Raw genomic sequence first — 19,886 nt, 5'->3', positions numbered from 1 at the left:
TGTTACCTTCCATTTTTCTAATCATATTCCACACATCATTTATTTCCACAGTACTTCCTATGGAGCTACAGTAATCCCTCCAGTAAGTCCTTTTCCTTTGCCTAATGACCCTCCTGACCACTGCATGGGCCTGCTTATAATCAATAAAATGCTGAAAATTATGTGAATGCTTCAACTTCCTAAAGGCCCTGTTTCTAACTTTCACAGCCGCCTCACATTCCTCGTTCCACCATGGGACTGCAACTCTATGCAGTTTTCCTGAGCTTTTAGGGATAGCTTCCATCGCAGCCATATAAATTCTCCGTCGCACCTCTGCTTCATTTTCCTCAACATTATCTGTGTTTGGAACTGACCTGAGGAACAGGTCACTAACTTCACTAAACCTCTCCCAGTCTGCCTTCTGAAAGACCCACCTTCCTGGTCTCACTCCTGAGCGCAGTCTGACATCAATATCTATTGTACAGACAACAGGGTAATGATCACTCCCTACACCACTATCATGAACTTCCCAGGAACACAAAGGGGCCAACCTAGTTGAAGAGAGCGTAAGATCCAGTGCTGACTCACGCCCCGTTTTAACATCAAATCTAGTTCCCTTACCATCATTTAAGCAAACTAAATTCTTCTCACTCAGCAGATCCTCTATAGTCTGACCATTGCTATCAGTACTTTCTCCTCCCCATAATGAACTGTCTGCATTAAAATCCCCAGCCCACAACACATTCCTCCCATCCTGCCCTTCTATGTTCTCCAAATCAGTGAGGACTAAACGTTTACAAGGGTTGTAATAATTAATAATCACTAGACTCCTTGAATCCACCCAGACTTCCACCACCACATATTCCTGCTCCTGTCCTACACCCAGAGCCCTATATGGTATACCTTGCTTTACAAAGGTAGCACAACCCCCACCACTCCCTCCCACTCTGTCCCTCCTAACAGCAACATAATTAAACAAAACAAAATCAAACCTTGGCTGAAGCCACGTTTCTTGGATACAAATCACGTCTGGTTTCACACACATATCATTTACAAACTTTTTAAATTCTTGTCCATTCGCCAGCAAACTCCTTGCGTTCCATTGAAGAATTATCATCCGCTATCTTGGCTGGATGGAACCATACAGAGACCATCTCTCACCTCTTCCCACTTTAAACCAACCATACCCAGATGCTGAGTCGCTGCCTTCGTTATAATTTGAATTCTCTCAGTCTTAGACCTCACTTCCGCTGTTGCATTGATCACCCCTGCAATAAATATTACCAGGTCTCTTTTCTCCTTCCAGCTGTATTCCTGTACTTTAACAGGCGCACACCTCACCTCCTTATCCACGACTGCAGTTGCTTCCCCACTCACAATAGGTCTACCATCGCGTCTAGAAAGACCCAACCTCCTAGCAGCTTCAGCATAGGACACTTTGTCCTTCACTTTCACGTTATGAATAATCGTCTCCCGTCTCATAACTTCACATCCCCAGAACGCAGCGCTATGCGCCCCTCCACAATTACAGCATTTAGGTGACGTCCCCACTCCACACTTCCCATATTCATGCGCACCCCCACATTTCGCACACGTTTGAACTCCTTTACAAGCCTTGGCAGCGTGACCAAACTTCTGACATTTAAAACATCGCAAAGGCTTATGCATGAATTCCCTCACTCTGTACCGCACATATCCTAAATACAACTCAGTGGGCAGATCTCTAGAACTGAAATGAATCAAAACAGACTCCGTGTCTATTTTCTCAGCACCCCTTGTCAAACGCTTTGCACTCAAAACATCACCACATTTTTCATTTTTCCCTCAATCCCTTAACCAACTCACCCATTTGCATTGTCACGGGGATTCCAGAAATCACCCCTTTGCACCCTTCAGTACCAACTCTAACAACTCTCACCACCTTCGCCTTCCCAACAGTCTGTAGTCGTTCAGCTTTCACAACCTGTTCCTCAGAAATACACCCAATCAGCAAATTACCATCGTCCAGCACTCTGGCATTCTTTATCAACCCTACCTGCTTTTTAAGAGCAGCTGTCAACTTCAATGGATCCACATTCTTTACACCCTCACCGTCAAACCTCACAACCACAAAAGAGCACCTCTCCCCGCCATCCCCACTTCCCTCAGACGCTGACCTGGGTCTAGACCTTTTCGGGTCACGACCATTCCTCCTCAAATTCCAACTACCATCATCCTCCTGAATACCCTCCATACTAACAAACTCATCCCCTTGCCCACTCTGACTCCCCGCCATGGCAGAAAAATTCGCAAGGATACCGTATACCGGACCTATACAGGCCGTCGGCCGGTATTCTTACCGAACTTTACTACTCACAGCCTCTAACTACTCTAACAAATCAAAAAAAGAAAAACAAAACAAAAAGGGGGGGAAACAGTGAATGGAAATGTCAAACGCCACTTCAGACTCAAACTACCCGCCACCACTGAACAGTCCGACATGCGCACTCGCTCCAAAGTCACCAAGGAGTTTGTTTTTTTAGCAGTGTAGCATCTAACAAGCTTTGCCAGATTACGGCCACACCCCGCAATCAGATCTCGCTGCAGGTGCGTCTCGTCTTCAGGTAGAGAACTGCTTAAGTGGCCTCAATCATGTGTATGTGTGTTTGTGGGTGCAGTGTGCTACTGGGGCATTGGAAACAATTAGTCTTGGAGACCATGGTGGAAGTGCATTCCGCCACAAGCTTTCTGAGATATGAGCTACTCTAATGGGGGCAAGCTTGTGTTTACATTTTTAAAAAATCTTAACATAGGCCTACTCCAAATATTTTCCCAAAAGGTATTGCTGTTTGCTAGTTGTCTGCTGATGTTGCATAAGGGTCATTCCACGCCAAATCAACAAGAGCCCGCACACTTAGGTCTCAAAAAATTCTGAAAATATTACCAAGTGTACCCATGGTACTTAAGAGAAGCACTGTAAATTTATTTGAGTCTAAGATGTATACTCTCCGTGTTACACCAAATTTTACTGGGGGAGGGGGGTGCCCATTTTGTTCACACTCTTTTTTTTTGTCAAAGTTCACAAGCCCGTAGCTCAATAACTAAACCAAATTTGGCATGCTGGTACATAGATAGGAAAGGTGTGTTGCTAAACTGTCAGTTTTGGTCTGTATGATCCTGCATCGTCAAAGCATTCCCTCAAAGATGATACAAATTGTACTGGAGTTTTTGGCTGTGCTCTGTTTAGGCCTTCAGAAGACATATTTGTGCCCAACATAGCCTCATGATTTTTTCCCCTTGTAGATACAAGTAGAAACACTCCCATAAAAAGCTATAAATAGAAAGGAAACCCCATCAGTGTTTGACCAGAAGACCTCACAAGTCTGACAAATCATTTTGGGTGTCATTTTCAGAGCTCCAGAACCCCTTGTGGGATTGTCCACAGATTTTTATTTTATTTTTTTCTTCATTCTCCATGAATTCTTCTTTTTAAAAATGCAAATGAGACTTGTCTTATGTGATGTTTTCTTTTGTAATTTCGAACCTGAACATGGCCAACATGCACATTGAGGGCAATATGTTTTCTATGCGTTTCTTCCGCTGCCATCTGCTGGTCAAAAAAAGTAACAACATGACTCCTTGTGCCTGACCTACTGTCTCTTTTGGTGTGCGAACCTGCTCCCATATTGAACGCTCCATAAATCATGGAAATTGAAAGGGATACCTGCACCCCTGCACAGGGACTCTCGGGTGATCATGTCTGGGCAAAATTTGCATTTGATTATTTAGTCTTTACATTAAATGTTATCGAAATCATGTTGCTCTCTTTTTGCATTTTGCCCATGTTCAGGGTGGAAATTACAAAAGAAAACATCACATAAGACAAGTCTCATTGGCATTTTTAAAAAGAAGACTTCATGGAGAATGAAGAAAAATATAAAATAAAAATCTGTGGACAATCCCACAAGGTGTTCTGGAGCTCTGAAAATGACACCCAACATGATTTGTCAGACTTGTGAGGTCTTTTGGTCAAACACTGATGGGGTTTCCTTTCTATTTATAGCTTTTTATGAGTGTTTCTACTTGTATCTACAAGGGAAGAAAACATGAGGCCATGTTGGGCACAAATATGTCTTCTGAAGGTTTAAACAGAGCACAGCCAAAAACTCCAGTACAATTTGTATCATCTTTGAGGGAATGCTATGACGATGCAGGATCATACAGACCAAAACTGACAGTTTTGCAACAAACTATTCCTATCTATGTACCAGCATGCCAAATTTGAGCTTCCTACATGGTTTAGTTCTTGAGCTACGGGCTTGTGAACTTTGACAAAAAAAAGAGTGTGAACAAAATGGGCACCCCCCTCCCCCAGTAAAATTGGCTGTAACACGGAGATTATACATCTTACATTCAAATAAATGTACAGTGCTTCTCTTAAGTACCATGGGTACACTTGGTAATATTTTCAGAATTTTTTGAGACCTAAGTGCGCGGGCTCTTGTTGATTTGGCGTGGAATGACCCATAACCTTTTGGATGTTTTAGGGAACAAATCAATATTATTTTTTGAAATGTAAACAATGTAAACCTGCCCCCATTACAATGACCAGGATCTCGGAGCAGGCTGAATAAAAAAAAAGACAAAAAATCTGACACGTCCATGGTTGTGAGAGCATTACAAGTGCGTGTTGAAATTGGCTGAAGTTACCCTTTAAAGTTCATCTTCCATGAAAAAAGCTACAACTTCATGAACAGATTTAATTACAATTTTGCATGTGTAAACACACAAACATTGTACTATTGTAATGGGAAAAATCTCATGGCTCTCCATGCAGCTTTTTCCACACATGAGAGAGAGAGAGAGAGTAGACTTTATTGTCACTATATAAATATAGCGAGATTATGTTTAGTAGCAACCCACAAATGCCCACAAAATAAAAGATATATTAACAATAAATAAATAAAATCCATAAAAATCCATGTGCATCTCACAGTATCGATAGTCCTGAAGTATTGAGGGGGGGCAGGTGACGAATTGAGTTCAAGAGTCTAATGGCAGTAGGGTAAAAGCTGTCCTTCATTCTTGTAGTGCGGGCACGCAGAGTCCTAAAGCGCCTGCCAGATGGTAGCATGGTGAAGAGCCTGTGACCAGGGTGTGTGTGATCTTTAAGGATGTTTAATGCTCTGTTTGTGCAGCGTGTATGGTGGATATCCTCAAGTGTGGGTAGTTGGCATCCAATGATTCTCTCTGCTGTTTTGATGATGCGCTGTAAAATCTTCTTGTTGTCGTGTGTGCAGCTGGTGTACCAAGATGTAATGTTGTATGTAATTACTGATTCAATTGTACACCTGTAGAAGTTAGTGAGCAGATCTCGTGGTAGCTGGGCCTTCTTTAGAGTGCGAAGGAAATATAGCCTTTGGGATCCCTTTTTAGCCATTGCAGAGGTGTTGGCGCTCCATGACAAGTCCTCGCTGATGTGCACACCCAGGAATCTGAAGCTCTGTACAACCTCCACTGGCTCCCCTCCGATGTTGATGGGTTGGTGGTAGTGGTTGCCCTGGCCACACCGCCTGAAGTCCAGGATCACCTCCTTCGTTTTCTTGGAGTTCAGGGCCAGGTTGTTGTCTTGGCTCCAGCTGCTCCACCTCCTCTCTGTAGGCCGTCCTGTTGTTGTCAGAGATCAGGCCAATCACGGTTGTGTTGTCAGCAAATTTAATGATGGTGTTGTGCTGTGCTTAGGATCACAGTCATGAGTGAAAAGGGAGTACAGAAAAGGGCTCAACACACATCCCTGCGATGTGCCTGTATTTAGGGTGATGGGTCTTGAACAATATGGTCCAGCTGCGTCTTGTCCAGCTAATACCGCTACGCCCATTCCCCTTTACTAGACCGCCCTCACAGTAACGCCCCTTTGGCTGTTCAAATTTCTGAACTTAGTGACATGCTACCGAATGACAACACAAGCGGGACTTTTAAAAACGACTCACTGGATGGATTTCGCTGCAGCGATCACTCAACTGTCGGTAAGATTTCAGTATAAATGCATGAATATACATAACTGTTACTTTACTAGTTGACTTTCAGTCGGAGGGCGAACATTTAACCACCTCGGCACCACGACCCCCACCAACTAGCGGTTTTGGCTAAAGTTTTTTAGCTTCAAGGCAAGCTAACAGGCCCCCCTTCGTAAGTTTGTTTCAGATGTTGTGTGTGTAGTGGTCATAATGTACAGCACTAAGTTATGGGCAGACAAAGCAACTATTAGTCCTGTGTAATTACCATTCTTGTGACTACTTCACTGCATATGTTAAGCAGGAAACTGCCTTTGGTTCCCAAATATGAACATCTGTTGCCCTCCATACCCGACTACAGGCTTCACTGCCTGGGAAATCTGTGCTAGTTTATTACAGTATTTCCAACCTGGTAGCTAGCTAGCCAGCCTGGTCAGAATGGACAAAGGCAGCACATCTCAGAATATTGTTACGACAATACGAGCGAGGCAAATGTGAATGGAGTACATTGTTATGTGTAAGGTAAGACATAAGGGCTAGCCAGACTAGAATAAAAGTTAACTAGGCCTACTACGAAAAGTTAATTCATAAACGTTTTGACGGTCTTTCGAATGGTTATCCGATTGTGTGCTTGCTTGCTTAAATATCATAAAGTTCGCCACAAAGTGATCACGAAATGATCTCCGTATTAATAACAGTTTCGTGGTTTATTACTCGTTTGAATAAACGTATAGTTTTGACATCCCTTTCAAATGACACGCGATGTTTTGAATGTTTGTTGTACCACGAGCTATCACGAAATGATGCTGTATTTACCCTTAAACAAATTACCGGTAAGCACTGGGCCAAAAGGTGTTTATACAGTAGTTTCTTCCTGTGCTGTGTTGTGCACGTCTGGTTCATCATCTGAGCCATCAGTAGTGTTTCTTTGAGGCAAAGATGTATAGAATAGCACTGAAAGTCGGAGGTGTCATATTTGTTCAACCTGGTGTTAATCGTAATTTCAATTCTTGACCAGTGCATGTAAAGAAATTGAAAATAAAACCGACTTGACTTGACTTGTCATTGGGTCTGATTTTAAATGTGCCATATAGTTCAATGTGGGAGCAGGTTCACACACTAAATAAGACACTAAGGTCAGTAGTCCGGCAGCCAAAAGCCAAATATCAGCCGAACCCAGTTTCGTCTGATAAAGTTTTTTTCTTTGCAGTTTGTGGTTGCTTAAGGTGTACCTATTAAGATTCCAGACGATGCCCGGTGATATCCCTTGAGCATTTTCAGATATTGAGCCTTTTATGCTTGATGTGCTGCAGCCATAGATTACAACAGTGTTTGGCTCCCAATTCATGTTATGCTGACCAAATACCCTATACCATACTTATTTTGTGTTTGTTTACATGGTAGGATGTGTATAAGAACAGGTGGTGAGGTATGGACATCAGTGGGGGTGGGGTCATGCATGTTTGGGGGCGGGGCATTCACCCAAAAAGCCTGATTTTCCAAGTCGGAGACACAAAGGCCAACATTTCGCCAAACGTGGCTTTATATCTCATAGTGGGTTGTTTGGTTTTGCTGTTTGTAGTTGTCCAACACTTACCCATCAGGATAAGAGTGGGTGATGTGCCAATTTCTGATATTAACCCTTTCATGTTGATTTCGCTGCAGCCATAGCCCGCAAGCTTTTGACAGCTTCATAACTGCACTATGATTAACCATAGAGCATTCTGGGTGGTAGGCCTGCCGCATCAAAGTGGAGAAAGTGTCCTCGTACCAAATACATTTTAGACAATTACATAACTAGCAGTTTTTCAAGCAGAAATATGTAACATTTAGGCGAATATTGGTGGTGTCAGCTCAGACATACCCAGAAAGGATTACTAATTCAACACAGAATTTCACCATTTCATACATTGCTATTTACTCTGCCTGTGCTGTTGTAACACAAAATAAAAATTGTAAGTAATAATTACAGAATTTTTGGCTGATTATTTGTTTGCCTACAAAGTACATAATTTCAGTGGTGGTCGTATTAACATGGAAAGAGATAAAATTAAAAATGTAAATCCACAAAATGACATTGTAATTGACCTTTTACCAGCCCATGCCATATCAGGGTGTGACACTGCGGCATCCTATTTTGGTATTGGTAAAGGCTTTGTTATCAAGACCCTAAAAGCTGGATATCCCTTGACATCAATTGGTAATGTGCTGGCACCATTCCAACAACTTTCCAGTGAGGCCACTAACTTTGAGTCGGCATGTTATGGCATTCCAGACAGTATCAGCATGTCACATACAAGGTTGGTGGTATGGGGGAAAAAGAATGGGAAAGGTCATTTTTCTTCACCTAACCTGGCTGCTCTTCCACCAACAACAGAGGCATTTCTTGAGAATGTGAAAAGGGCTCATATTCAAGCAATATTGTGGAGGACATTGGTTCACACTCCACCTGAACTATCTCCTGAAGCATTTGGATGGAAGAAAGACCCATGCAACAAAGCACTGATACCAATAAGTGTTCCAGAAAATGTCAAAGTGGCACCAGACTACATTTTACAGATGATCAGATGTGGTTGCAAGAGTAAAAGCCCCTGCAATTGTGAGAAATGTAGCTGTGCTGTAAACAGTGTGCCTTGCACCATTTTCTGTGCATGTTTTCGGCTGGGATGCTGCCGAACCAATGTTGTGTGAGCTTTACTGTGTGTGTGTGTGTGTGTGTGTGCGTGTGCGTGTAGTGTATATAATGTAGGCTATAGGTGTTTTAGGTGTTAAGGACTCTATATGTTGTATAGGTGTAGACAGGTCTTTCTGTGCGAATTTAAATGCATGTACATGTCTTATTTGATGGCTTTATGGACTTTTAAGTGATCATTTAATACCAGTCAGGATACACTGGATTGACTTAATTTTTTTGACTCAACAGTATATATAGTGTATAGCTGTTTTCCTATGTTTAGACCTCTCTCTCTCTCTCTCTCTCTCTCTCTCTATCTCTCTCTCTGAGCGTGCGGTACTGTATGTTGCAGTGTATATAGGTCTTTCTGTGTAAATTTAAATGCATGTACAGATCTTATTTGATGGCTTTATGGATTTAAGTGATTATTCAGTACCAGTCTGGATACACTGGATGTATGTCATTTCTTTACTCATCTTTTGGAACAGCCAACGACTGCTCACCAGTTACCCCCACACTCTGTTGTTCTTTTTTTTTTGGGGGGGGGGGTTCTTTTATGTTGGCTATTTGTGGTAGGCTACCTACCGGCGATGTTGTCATGTATGTTGTCATGATGTCACAATCCATTCCATACTTTACAGTCTTATTCTAAGCAATGTTGTGAATGTTTTTACTGAGGTATTTCTTGATTTATCATTCATGACCTGATTTATATAACTAAATGGATAAAAATAGGCTGAAATCGCATTTTTTAAGGTTATTAGCAGTATTTTCTCTGTACCTGGATAACAAAAGGAGATAGCCACAATTAACCACAGTAAATATTCTTGTATGTACAATATTAACAAAATAAAAAAGGAATTTTGAAGCTGGCATTTTCAGGTGGTCAGATTCATTGCATCAAGATATATGCAAATTAGTGCATATTTAATTAGATAATCGCCTAATTAGCATATTTAAACATAAAATATAGAAAACTTGTAATACATTTTTTTCTCCAATTCATACGAGTAATCATCTGATAAAGTTTCATATTGATATCTGCAAGTTAAAAAAATTACCCTATTCACCTACAGTGTCTCGCCTTATTTGTGGGATTGCTGTTATGAAAGGGTTAATTATTACCCCATATTGGGTTTGTTTCAATTAGGGCAGTGTTAAGGCAGTCCAATGTGAATGTTTTTCAGGTAATAGTAGCAATTTGGTACATTGTGTAACATTATTCACAGTAATATTAGGTGTCTTTAGTTTTTTGTCATAATTTGCATTTATGGGACAATAAAGGCTCAAAATCTGGAAATGCTCAAGGGATATCACCGGGCATCGTCTGAAATCTTGAAGACTTGCCTAAAATCTATCAGATAAAGCAAAAAAAAAAACTTTATCAAAGAAATCTGGGTTCAACCTCACGGCTCCCGGACTAAAGCACAAGCAGATTTTTTTTATTTTTTTTAAACAATTCTCAGAGTAGATTAGAGCAGACGTTTCAGGTTGCTGCCATCAGAGAGTAGTGACTTGACCTTAGTGTCTTTAGTGTGCTCCCACATTGAAGTCTACTTTTTGGGTCCATGCACCTACTTATTTCTAAACATCTAGAGCACAACAACACCCCTGCCTCCTGATGTGCCATATAACCTGTATCTCTCCAAGTGTGTGTGTGTGTGTGTGTGTGTGTGTGTGTGTGTGTGTGTGTGTGTGTGTGTGTGTGTGTGTGTGTGTGTGTGAGAGAGAATGTGTGCACGCAGATATAAGAAGTTGGGGTTGATGATCCACATGATGGTGATGGACCAGGACAGCTCTGGACCTCCTGACTGGCAGCTCCATCCTCAACCTCTCTTCCTGCCCTTCACATGTGCAGGTAAGGCCAATTTTTTTTAAAACTCACTGCATTGTCTGAGGCAAAAGTAGGAGAAAAGAAGTGTGCGAGTGAGTGAGAACCCGGTCATTATACATGTGACCCTTAAAGGGCGTGTGTGTGTCCTAGAACCAAGACAGTGGCAGTGTGTGTCCGTCTGCCTTTGGTTAAGGGTATCTTTAAGATACTACCTTGTTGTGGTAACATAATTTTGCTATTTCTGACAGGCAGCCAGTTTTCTGAAAGATGGTTGATGTCAGTACCAACATGTTGTGATGGAGGCTTCCACCTGAGCTGAACACAGAAACTTGCACACAGTGGTGAGTAAATCACTGAATCTGTTTTGTTCTGCACTAGACCAATACAGTAATTCCTTCATGTGCTGTGTTTATTTATAGCAGAACTTGTGTATAGAGGATAATACAAAACACTGGCACAGTAGTAGTGACCCCTGTACAGGCCAGAAGCTCTGTATCTCTTCAGCCTGGTGTTCTGCATTAAAATGATGGGTGTGATTTTTATGTAGTGTATTCTATGTATACCCTCTCGTGTGTGTGTGTGTGCATGCACGTGTGCAGATGGAAGCAGTCGTTCCTGTTCAGCATCGATATGCCAGTAATGGGTTTGATGAGCCACAGCATGGTGATGGGCAATCAGCATCAGGACCAGGGCAGCCCACAAGGAGAACCTCCTGCCCTGCCTCGTCATCCTCAACCTCCCATCTCCCTGCTCTTCACACATGTGCAGGTGAGGCCAACCTCTAAAATGCACACTTGACTTGAGGCAAAGGGGGGAGAATAGGCCTGCGTGCGTGCCTGCGTGCGTGCCACACTTTAAGACAGTAGCAGTGTGTGGGGGGGCGTGTGCACAAGCATATGCACATGGTCATGTCTTTCTGTAGGTAGATAGGGGGTGCTTGTTTTTGTCTTTATTTTCATTCATAACATTAGCATGCCTTTTTTTGACAGGCACGAAGCCAGTTTTCAGAGGGAGGGCTGATGACACCAGCAACTTTGGTTCTGAACCTGATCAACCCAGCACCAACCACTGTGCCGCTCCTCCTCTGCCAACTGCACCACATGGCTCCACCATCTCAAAAAGGCACAGACACTACTCCACTTCCTGCGAAGGATGAGAGAAGAGCCGACCGCCCCACATCGGCACTCACCACCTTCTACAGGGGTGTCATTGAGAGCATCCTGACCAGCAGCCTCTCTGTCTGGCATGGCAGCCGTCAAGCTGAAGACTAGAAGGCAGTACAGAGAGTGTGGTGAGCTCGGCAGAAAAGCTCATAAGATCACCCCGACCAGCCATTCAGGATCTGTACACTTCACACTGTTCCAAGAGGGCAATGAACATCATAAAGACACAACTCATCCAGCATACAGACTGTCCTCCCTACTACCATCAGGGAAGCGCTAGCCCGGCATGCGGTGCCGCACAAGCACACTGGGAAACGGCTCTCCTCAACGTTCTGAAGAAAACCACATGAATATTCAAAGGACACTGGAGAATATTCCATGAACACTTCTTTCACCATGCCACTTACACTTTACTCATTGCACCTTATATACAGCATCTTCACATCACCTGTATGATCTCCTCCTGCCATGTGTGTGTGTGTGTGTGTCCACTGTGTTTGTGTATTTATTGTCCATCAGTATGTTATTCTTCTTATTGCACACTGTTTGTGTCTCTGTGTGACTGTATTTATTGAATGTATCAGTCTGTATTTCATGTCAATGCATTACTTAAACTGCACATTGGAGACTGGTCAAACACAATTTCAAACTTTGTGTTAACCCTCCATAGATTTTTGTCAAAAAATGGAGTCTAATCTACTGTACTATTCAGGCTATCAACAGACCACACAGTTGAGTGCTGTTTTATGCACTCTGAATATGAGGAGAAGGAGGTGACCGTTCACACTTCATAGTGTAAAAGTAAACAGAAATAAAATTTCACATTTCATTCCTGTCTCGTCCTCTTCTTTCAGCAATGTATGTGGCCTACATGCAGGGAAGCTGACAGGGGGGGCAAAGGGGTCCGTTGACCTGGGCCCAGTGAGACGAGGGGTCCAGGAATGGGTCCTCATTACATTGTATGTAGTCTATGTATTGAGTGGGGGGCCCTTTCAGATGACTTTGTCCTGGGCACAGCCAAAGCTGTCAGCGGTCCTGATTATGTACGCACAAACACTGGTTACAATGGTAGGGAACATTTTCTCTGTTTTCTGATGGCCTTTGAATTAAGACAGGCCAATCTGGAACCTCTCCTGGATAAAGAGGTAAGCTTCAATAGTGTGGTCACTCCTAAATTATAGACAGACATGGAGTATGGTTGCCTGGTTAACACCAGACCTAATCACAAGTGAAGTGTCTTTCAGATCTTTTCAGATTTCAGATTGTGTAGAACTAAAGGCAGTGTGGGAGTTCCCAGGCTAGGAGTATGGGCCTATGGTAATGAAGAAATCGTTTTTCTCCAATAAAACAAACAAATAGCCTATTGCTATTTCAAATACTATTTCATATATTTTTTCATTAATATCTGCTCTTTCCAAGCTGACCACATTGCCACATAAATGTGGTGAGGTGACACTCCTTTAAAAAGTCGGGAATGTGTTGCTGATGTTTTACATTGTTTCAAACGTTTCTAAGTAGCCTATATCATGTCTTACCAAGTGAACAACCTCGACAAAAGGGGTTTTTAAATTATTAATATTTTTCCGGGTGTGTTAATATCCTGGAAAGGATGTTTAATCATATAGCCTACAGTGTTAACAGTGACCTCGATACACAGCTAGGTAAGGTAATGTCAACGTCGTCGTGTTGACATTTTGGCGACCTGATACGTTGCTATGACAAATTTGTGCATAGCGACACGACTCCTAAACAGTAGGCTACAATGTCCGAGGTACGGGCAGAGGCGATTCTAGGGTAATGTGGGGCCCCAAGCGGAAATTCAAAGGAATAAACATTTGAAACAAAATTGCCACGATCGTAGTAAAGTGTGAGCTATTATTCACTATATAGGGGCTTGGGGTCCCCAAGCGGCTGCCTGCCTTGCCTGGTGACAAGATGCACCTCTGTGTACGGGAAGACAAAGCAAAAGACATATTGGGATTAGAAAACGTGTGATTTATCTCACTTTCTTCCATAAATTGTTGAGAATATTATGTCAGTGGAATGTTCAGTGAAACGTTTCTCTGGAAGATAAATTTGCACGGGATATCTTTGTAACAAACATGGAGCCTTCATCCGGAAATGGCCTTGAAAATGACATCATGCCGTATCCCTTCACGATTGGCCAATACGGCAAATGCCGGGAACGCCCATGGGCGTGCTTGCATTAAGGGTGGAACTGTTTTACTGCAGCTGGACCCTTCTCGTCTTGAAAGATGTTTTCCCATGCGTACAGACTGAGGTCTGTCACTGAGGAAGTCCAGTATCCATCTGCAAGTCAATAAACAGCATTCGCACATAGCTGTTTGGTTTCTCCAGGTGTGAGAGGGCAGTGTGAATGGCCAATGAAATGCCATCCTCTATAGATCTATTCGCCCTGTAGGCAAATTGATGCGGGTCGAGGGATGGTGGAGTGATGGACTTGAGGTGTGCTAGCACCAGTCTTTCAAAGCATTTCATCACAATAGGTGTGAGAGCTACAGGGCGGTAGTCATTGAGACACTTGATGGCCGCCTGCTTGGGAACAGGAACGATGGCACTGGTTTTCAGACAAATGGGGACTGCAGCTTGTTCTAGGGAGATGTTAAATATGTGGGTAAAGACTGCACTTAGTTGGCCTGCACAGTGCTTTAGGACCTTCCCAGGGACATAACATGGAGGTTGGTAAGAAACTATGCCAGAAAGTTTAATGCTGCGTCCAGACCAAGGGCGACCTCCGCTGCTTGGTTGCAGAGTTAGTGGGAGAAGTTTTGCCTTTGCCATGAATTCGCTTTATTCACATTGACATATTTGATTTAGCTCATCACATAACAGCCTGGGACATTAGCAGATATGAACATTCCAATTGGTTTTCGCCATAAGATTTGCTTGACTTAAATCATTAAAATTTGCTGTGGTCGCTCAGTTCGCTTCGCCCCTTGCGAATTCGCTGTGGTCGCCCAGTTTGCTCTTTCTCCATAGAGAAGTAATGATATCAGTCACTTTGTTTGCGTAGGTCGCTCTTGGTGTGAACAACAAATAAGCAAAACTGAATGGGAAATGTACAATCTGACGATGACCTTTGAAATGCTACACATATAATTTGGTAGTGTCTCAAGGACTGTTACTTCTCACCTACTGTTCATTTTTTCATTCATTTCACCTCAAAAAGCCATGGTGGTACTATGGTAGATGAAAGATGTTAGAGGTGCACTGTGTATGATTGTGGCCAGAGTAGATATTGCAATTATGCTGCTCATTGAACCTGTGCTGCCTATTGCCAAATGTCGTGATTTTTTTTTTAATGAATATTTAATAGTATGACCAAAGTATAATAAGTTTTGCGTGCAGTGTTTGTTGTCTTAGTCTTAATGAATTCTTAGAATTTGATGGTGGTGGTAAAGATTTGTTGGCTAGGTAACATTTATGAATGGGCAGCATGAATTCTGGAAATGAACAAGTAAATATTACACTGTGCACCTTAAAGAACCGATAGAAATGGCATAGGTGCCTTCTAGCTTTGTAAGGCCACCTTCTTGTGAAATAAACGTGTGTGTTTGTGTGTGTGTTCATTTGTTTGTAGCAACAACACCAGAGGACATCCTCAGGAGATATGCCTGGGTCCTGCACGCCTTCTGGCAGGGCAGCAACCTGCAGGAATCATTTAAGAGCGTCAGGGTGGATGGCAACACCGTTCGGTCTGGGGCAGCCATTGCCGAGCTTAAGACGGTTGCCCCCGACAAATTTAAAGAATGTAGGGACAACTTCCCTCTCTCTGGGAGGCTGTCTTCGTGCTCATCGATCTGCCAGAATGCCCTTGATGCTTCTCGAGAGCTCTCTGAAGCGGTCAGCGAAATGGGACTCTTCTTCCATTGCTGAAACGAAAGTGATTTCTTTTCATTCCTTTTTATGCAATTTTTTTCCTATGGCCATTTAAAATTATATATTTTATTTGGGTGTCTGGTAATATGAGCCCTCATGTCTTTTTAGGTGTATATTTATATAAAAACAATTCCCTATGGCCATTTAAAAAATATATTTTGACAGGGTTTGTTGTTTGTTTCATTTCATGTTTTTTATTGCTGTGATTAAATAAAGTTCTTATTGCTTTGAAGTTTTATTTGTATGTGATTGACTGCACAATTTATTCCATTTGTTAACCTCAACAGATTTTGTTTAAAAGATAATGGTGAGTTACACATAATTATGTAGTTCTGTATTTAACCATATACGTCTTCACCTCAGATTAGTGGATCCAGATAGCTGAATAAACATTAACAGATACTTTGTAAAAGGTAAGCACGAGTTGCACATTTTGAAGGTTATGGAAATGAGAACAAGTTCTGACTTTAGATCAATGGATGCAAAAAGCTTAATAAGTAATTTGCAAACATTCAGTGATCATTTGTAAATGGTGAGGGTGAGTTACACATTTTTAACTGATCTGTTGTGTATGACAAAGTGAAGAGCTCTTTTCCAAAACGCTATATCCACCATTTTTTACTTTTTTGCATTGCAATATTGGAATTGACTGTTAAAGGGACATTGTGTAAGATTTTTAGTTGTTTATTTCCCGAATTCAGGCTGCCCATTCACTAATGTTACCTTTTTCATGAATACTTACCACCAGCGAATTCGAATTATTTAACCGTTAATTGCTAGATACAAAGTTGAGACCTGCGTACCATCCGCAACTCAGCATACCTGTCGCCCAATACAGCTGCAGGACTGGTCCGCAAAGATATCTGGTTTGATATACAGCTGAATTTGGCGAGTAGGGGGAGAGAGGGCAACAGAGACCTGAAGCCTGATTCTTTTACCATCAAGAAGGACCAAAATGGATTGGAGTATGTGTGTCTCTCATACAACGCTGAAACAAAAAACCACAAGCATGCCACTGATCCAGCAAAGCAGCACTACCGGGGGTTCATGTTCGCACAGCCCGGTGACCCGCTCTGCCCGGTGGAAAGCTTCAGAAAATATGTCGCACGGTGCTCATCCAACTCAAAAGCCTTCTATCTCCACCCCCTGCGGCTCCCCCAAGAGGAACTGGAAATGAAACAGTGCTGGTACTCCCTTGAACCAATGGGGGTAAATTACTTAGGTGGGATGATGGCAAAATTTCAGTCAAGTACTTGGACTGTTGAGGCGCTACTAAACCAGGTAGCATGTCATTTTTCCGACGCGTCAATATTCCGAAAATTTCTCATTGATCCTACAGCCCACAAACTCGAAATAATTAAATTAAACCCTTTGTTCCGACCAATGCTATTTGGGGTTGGTCTTTATCCCAGGTCGTATGTCCTTCTTTTCCCGGTGCCAAGAAACTTCAGCTGCATGCGCTGCGACGAGCACATAGATGTCGGGGGGGCACTCGTCATTCCGACATAGCACCATTCCGACATGACGCCATTGTGACATCCCGTCATTCCGACATTTTGGTATCAGCATTCCGACAATTTAATGTCCCTGTGAGATTGAGGCTTGACCACCCCTCTCTCATATCAGGATGACCGCAAGAAGAACGACCAGGCAACTCAAAACTAAAGTGAAGCGGGTGCGAGTTTATGTACAGTGCCGTAAGTGACTGAACAAAAGAGAAAACAAAAACTGAGAACAAACGAAAAAGAAAACCGGCCTCAATCAGGCAACTCAAATATAACTACAACAAAGGACTTTTTCAATACTACTTTGTTTGCACTTACTTTTCTTTCTCTGCATAGCTTCACGGCAAGCATGCTTTCCCCTGGCCCTCTCTAGCACAAATGAAAACCCCTGCCCTTTTGAAGGGCTCACAATCTGCAGGAGAACACTGATTGGATATACATTCAACCAATCAGAAAATAGCATTACATAAATCCTTAAAATACACATTTAGAAATACATTCACATACCCACAATATCCCCAGAAAATAGAGTATAAAAAGTAGAAAACATACATCCAACATTTACCCCATATGTATATTAAATATAGCTACAAAACAATAATTACTCACACATGACGTCACTGTACCAATTCAAGTTTCGCGCCACTGACCGGACAGTGGTTAAAAACAATGGTTCCGCAAGGGCTCCGGTTTCCCCACGGACCATTTGGATGGAACACCCATGGGCAGCGGTGAGTGAGAATGTTTGTTTGTATTAGTGATGGCGAAATGAGGCTTCCTGAACCAATGAGGCTTTCATGCAAAAAGGTTCGAGCTTTCGAAGCCTTTCTCGAAGCCTCAGTTCTCACTGGCGCCATCTGGTGTGCAATGAATTGGCACCGCAGGCATTGGATTTAATTTTAACTTTTTTTCTCGCGTCTTATTTGTATCCGTTCTGTTTCAATAAATGTGATGGTGTGTGTGTATGGAATTAATTACTCGTGATTGTGGGACACTAAAATCAAGGTTAACGCTGACCCTGTGTTATCGTGGAAGTGAGAGAGCATCATTGTGTGGAGGTCGGCGCGCAACTGGGAGTGATCGGCCATAAACGCAACACAATAAGCAGCCAATTAAAATAACCAGAAAGAAATATTAGCCTACTATAATTCACATTATATGAATTAAATGTAATTCAAGGGGTACCAACAAATATCAGTTATCCACTAGGCTACTTATATTCGAACTCACAATTATTAAGGTAGCACTCTGTCGCCTTCACCACTATACCAGCCTGGCATATGATATAGTTCACTTGGTCAACTTTATTAGAAAGCTACCCTGCGAAATCAAGAACTAGTTGGTTTATCATCATCATCATGTCGCTACTACAGGGATTTGATCTGATGATCTTGAGAACCCAGGTCGGACACTTTAACCACTGCGCTAGCCGCTTGACTCTGTACGATCCAGCTGAGTTTCCTTCTTGTAGTCAACATGAATCAACTGGTAAAGACTGTTAAAACCCGCACAAAACCTATAGCCTAATAAATAAAATAGGCCTAGGTCTGCTCTCTTATTTAGCTGTAGGCCTAGTTTAGTATTAATGATTGCTGACAGAACTGCTGTCTCGTTTATGGTTGCTTAGCGGTAGAACTAAAACAATTTCCCACCTCGTCTTCGGAAGCGTCTCACTTTGAAAATCTACATCAAAAGGGAATTGGAGGTGCATAGATCATTTGGACATTTGGGTCAATCTACGGCATGAGCTGAATTTATTGCAGAGTGGAACCAAATCAAAGTCACTAGCCTACATATCCAGTCTCAACACACACACAACAAATCTTGAAAACTTGAGAAGTGCTCCGAGGCGCAGAAAGCTCGTTTGGGTAGCGGCGCGCAATGAAACGTCCACACGCTTCGCAACATGTGAAGCCTCATTTGGCATTGTCACATGGTTTTTACGTTGCCGACACAAGCCTCGAAGCAAGGCTTCATATGTTACGCCCACTTTTGCTCGAAGCAGGCTTCGAAGCCTCGCTTCAAGTTCCCCATCACTAGTTTGTATAGTAGTGTTGTAGTAGTAGTAGTATTGTTTGTATAGTAGTGCTGGGAAACTATTGCGTTGCGAGTGGAATATGGGACGAGACAGTGGGTACCTGCACTGCTCGCGGTGACGGTAAGTACATGTTTAACTGTGCGTCGGCAGCAATCCCCCCCCTTTTTCTTAAATGTAAAAAAAAATAATGATCCCCACGAGCGCAGGATATTTCTTGGGAGAGAGACCGCTCGTGCATCCTAACACTTGACCGCTGTGAAAAGTGAAAAGCTGCCGAAAATAAAAAGCACAAAAGTGACACTGACAAAGTGGTCTTTAATAAAATAGAGCCTAAATCAAGTTCATTGGCTGAATAATGATCCCCAGGAGCGCAGGATATTGAGAGAGAGAGACCGCTCGTGCGTCGGCAGCAATCCACGTCCCAGCCCCACCCCTCCTGTATAATGTAAAAAAAATAATGATCACCACGAGCGCGATATTATTTATTATTTAAGCATCTTAACACTTGACCGCGGTGAAGAGTTGCCAAAAATAAAAAGCACAAAAGTGACACTTCGTACAGTTCTTAGCAGCAGCTATGTTTTAAACAATTTCTGAAGACAGCTTAGGTCTAGGCTACATCTCGCACACATTTATTCAACAACGCCAAGTTCAAACAAACACACGCAACACTTTCACACTCCAAACATTCTGCTTGCATGCATTCAGATCAGGTCATACAAACATCGAATTAAACAGCAACCCGCCCAACCGACACACTGATAAGCAGGCACATGTACCCTATAAAGGAAATACCGAAA

General features: G+C 42.5%; 1 long non-coding RNA gene across 1 annotated transcript; it reads left to right on the top strand.

The window, feature by feature from the left end:
• Window positions 1–10,108: 10,108 nt before the first annotated feature.
• LOC134452112 (uncharacterized) lies at window positions 10,109–12,247 on the top strand. The gene is made up of 3 exons (XR_010035371.1): window positions 10,109–10,821; window positions 11,080–11,248; window positions 11,470–12,247. It is a non-coding gene; the product is annotated as an uncharacterized LOC134452112 (long non-coding RNA).
• Window positions 12,248–19,886: the final 7,639 nt, after the last annotated feature.

This window comes from Engraulis encrasicolus, chromosome 7 (assembly GCF_034702125.1).
Source record: "Engraulis encrasicolus isolate BLACKSEA-1 chromosome 7, IST_EnEncr_1.0, whole genome shotgun sequence".
Lineage (NCBI taxonomy): Eukaryota > Metazoa > Chordata > Actinopteri > Clupeiformes > Engraulidae > Engraulis > Engraulis encrasicolus.
This window is presented reverse-complemented; position numbering and strand designations above follow the sequence as displayed.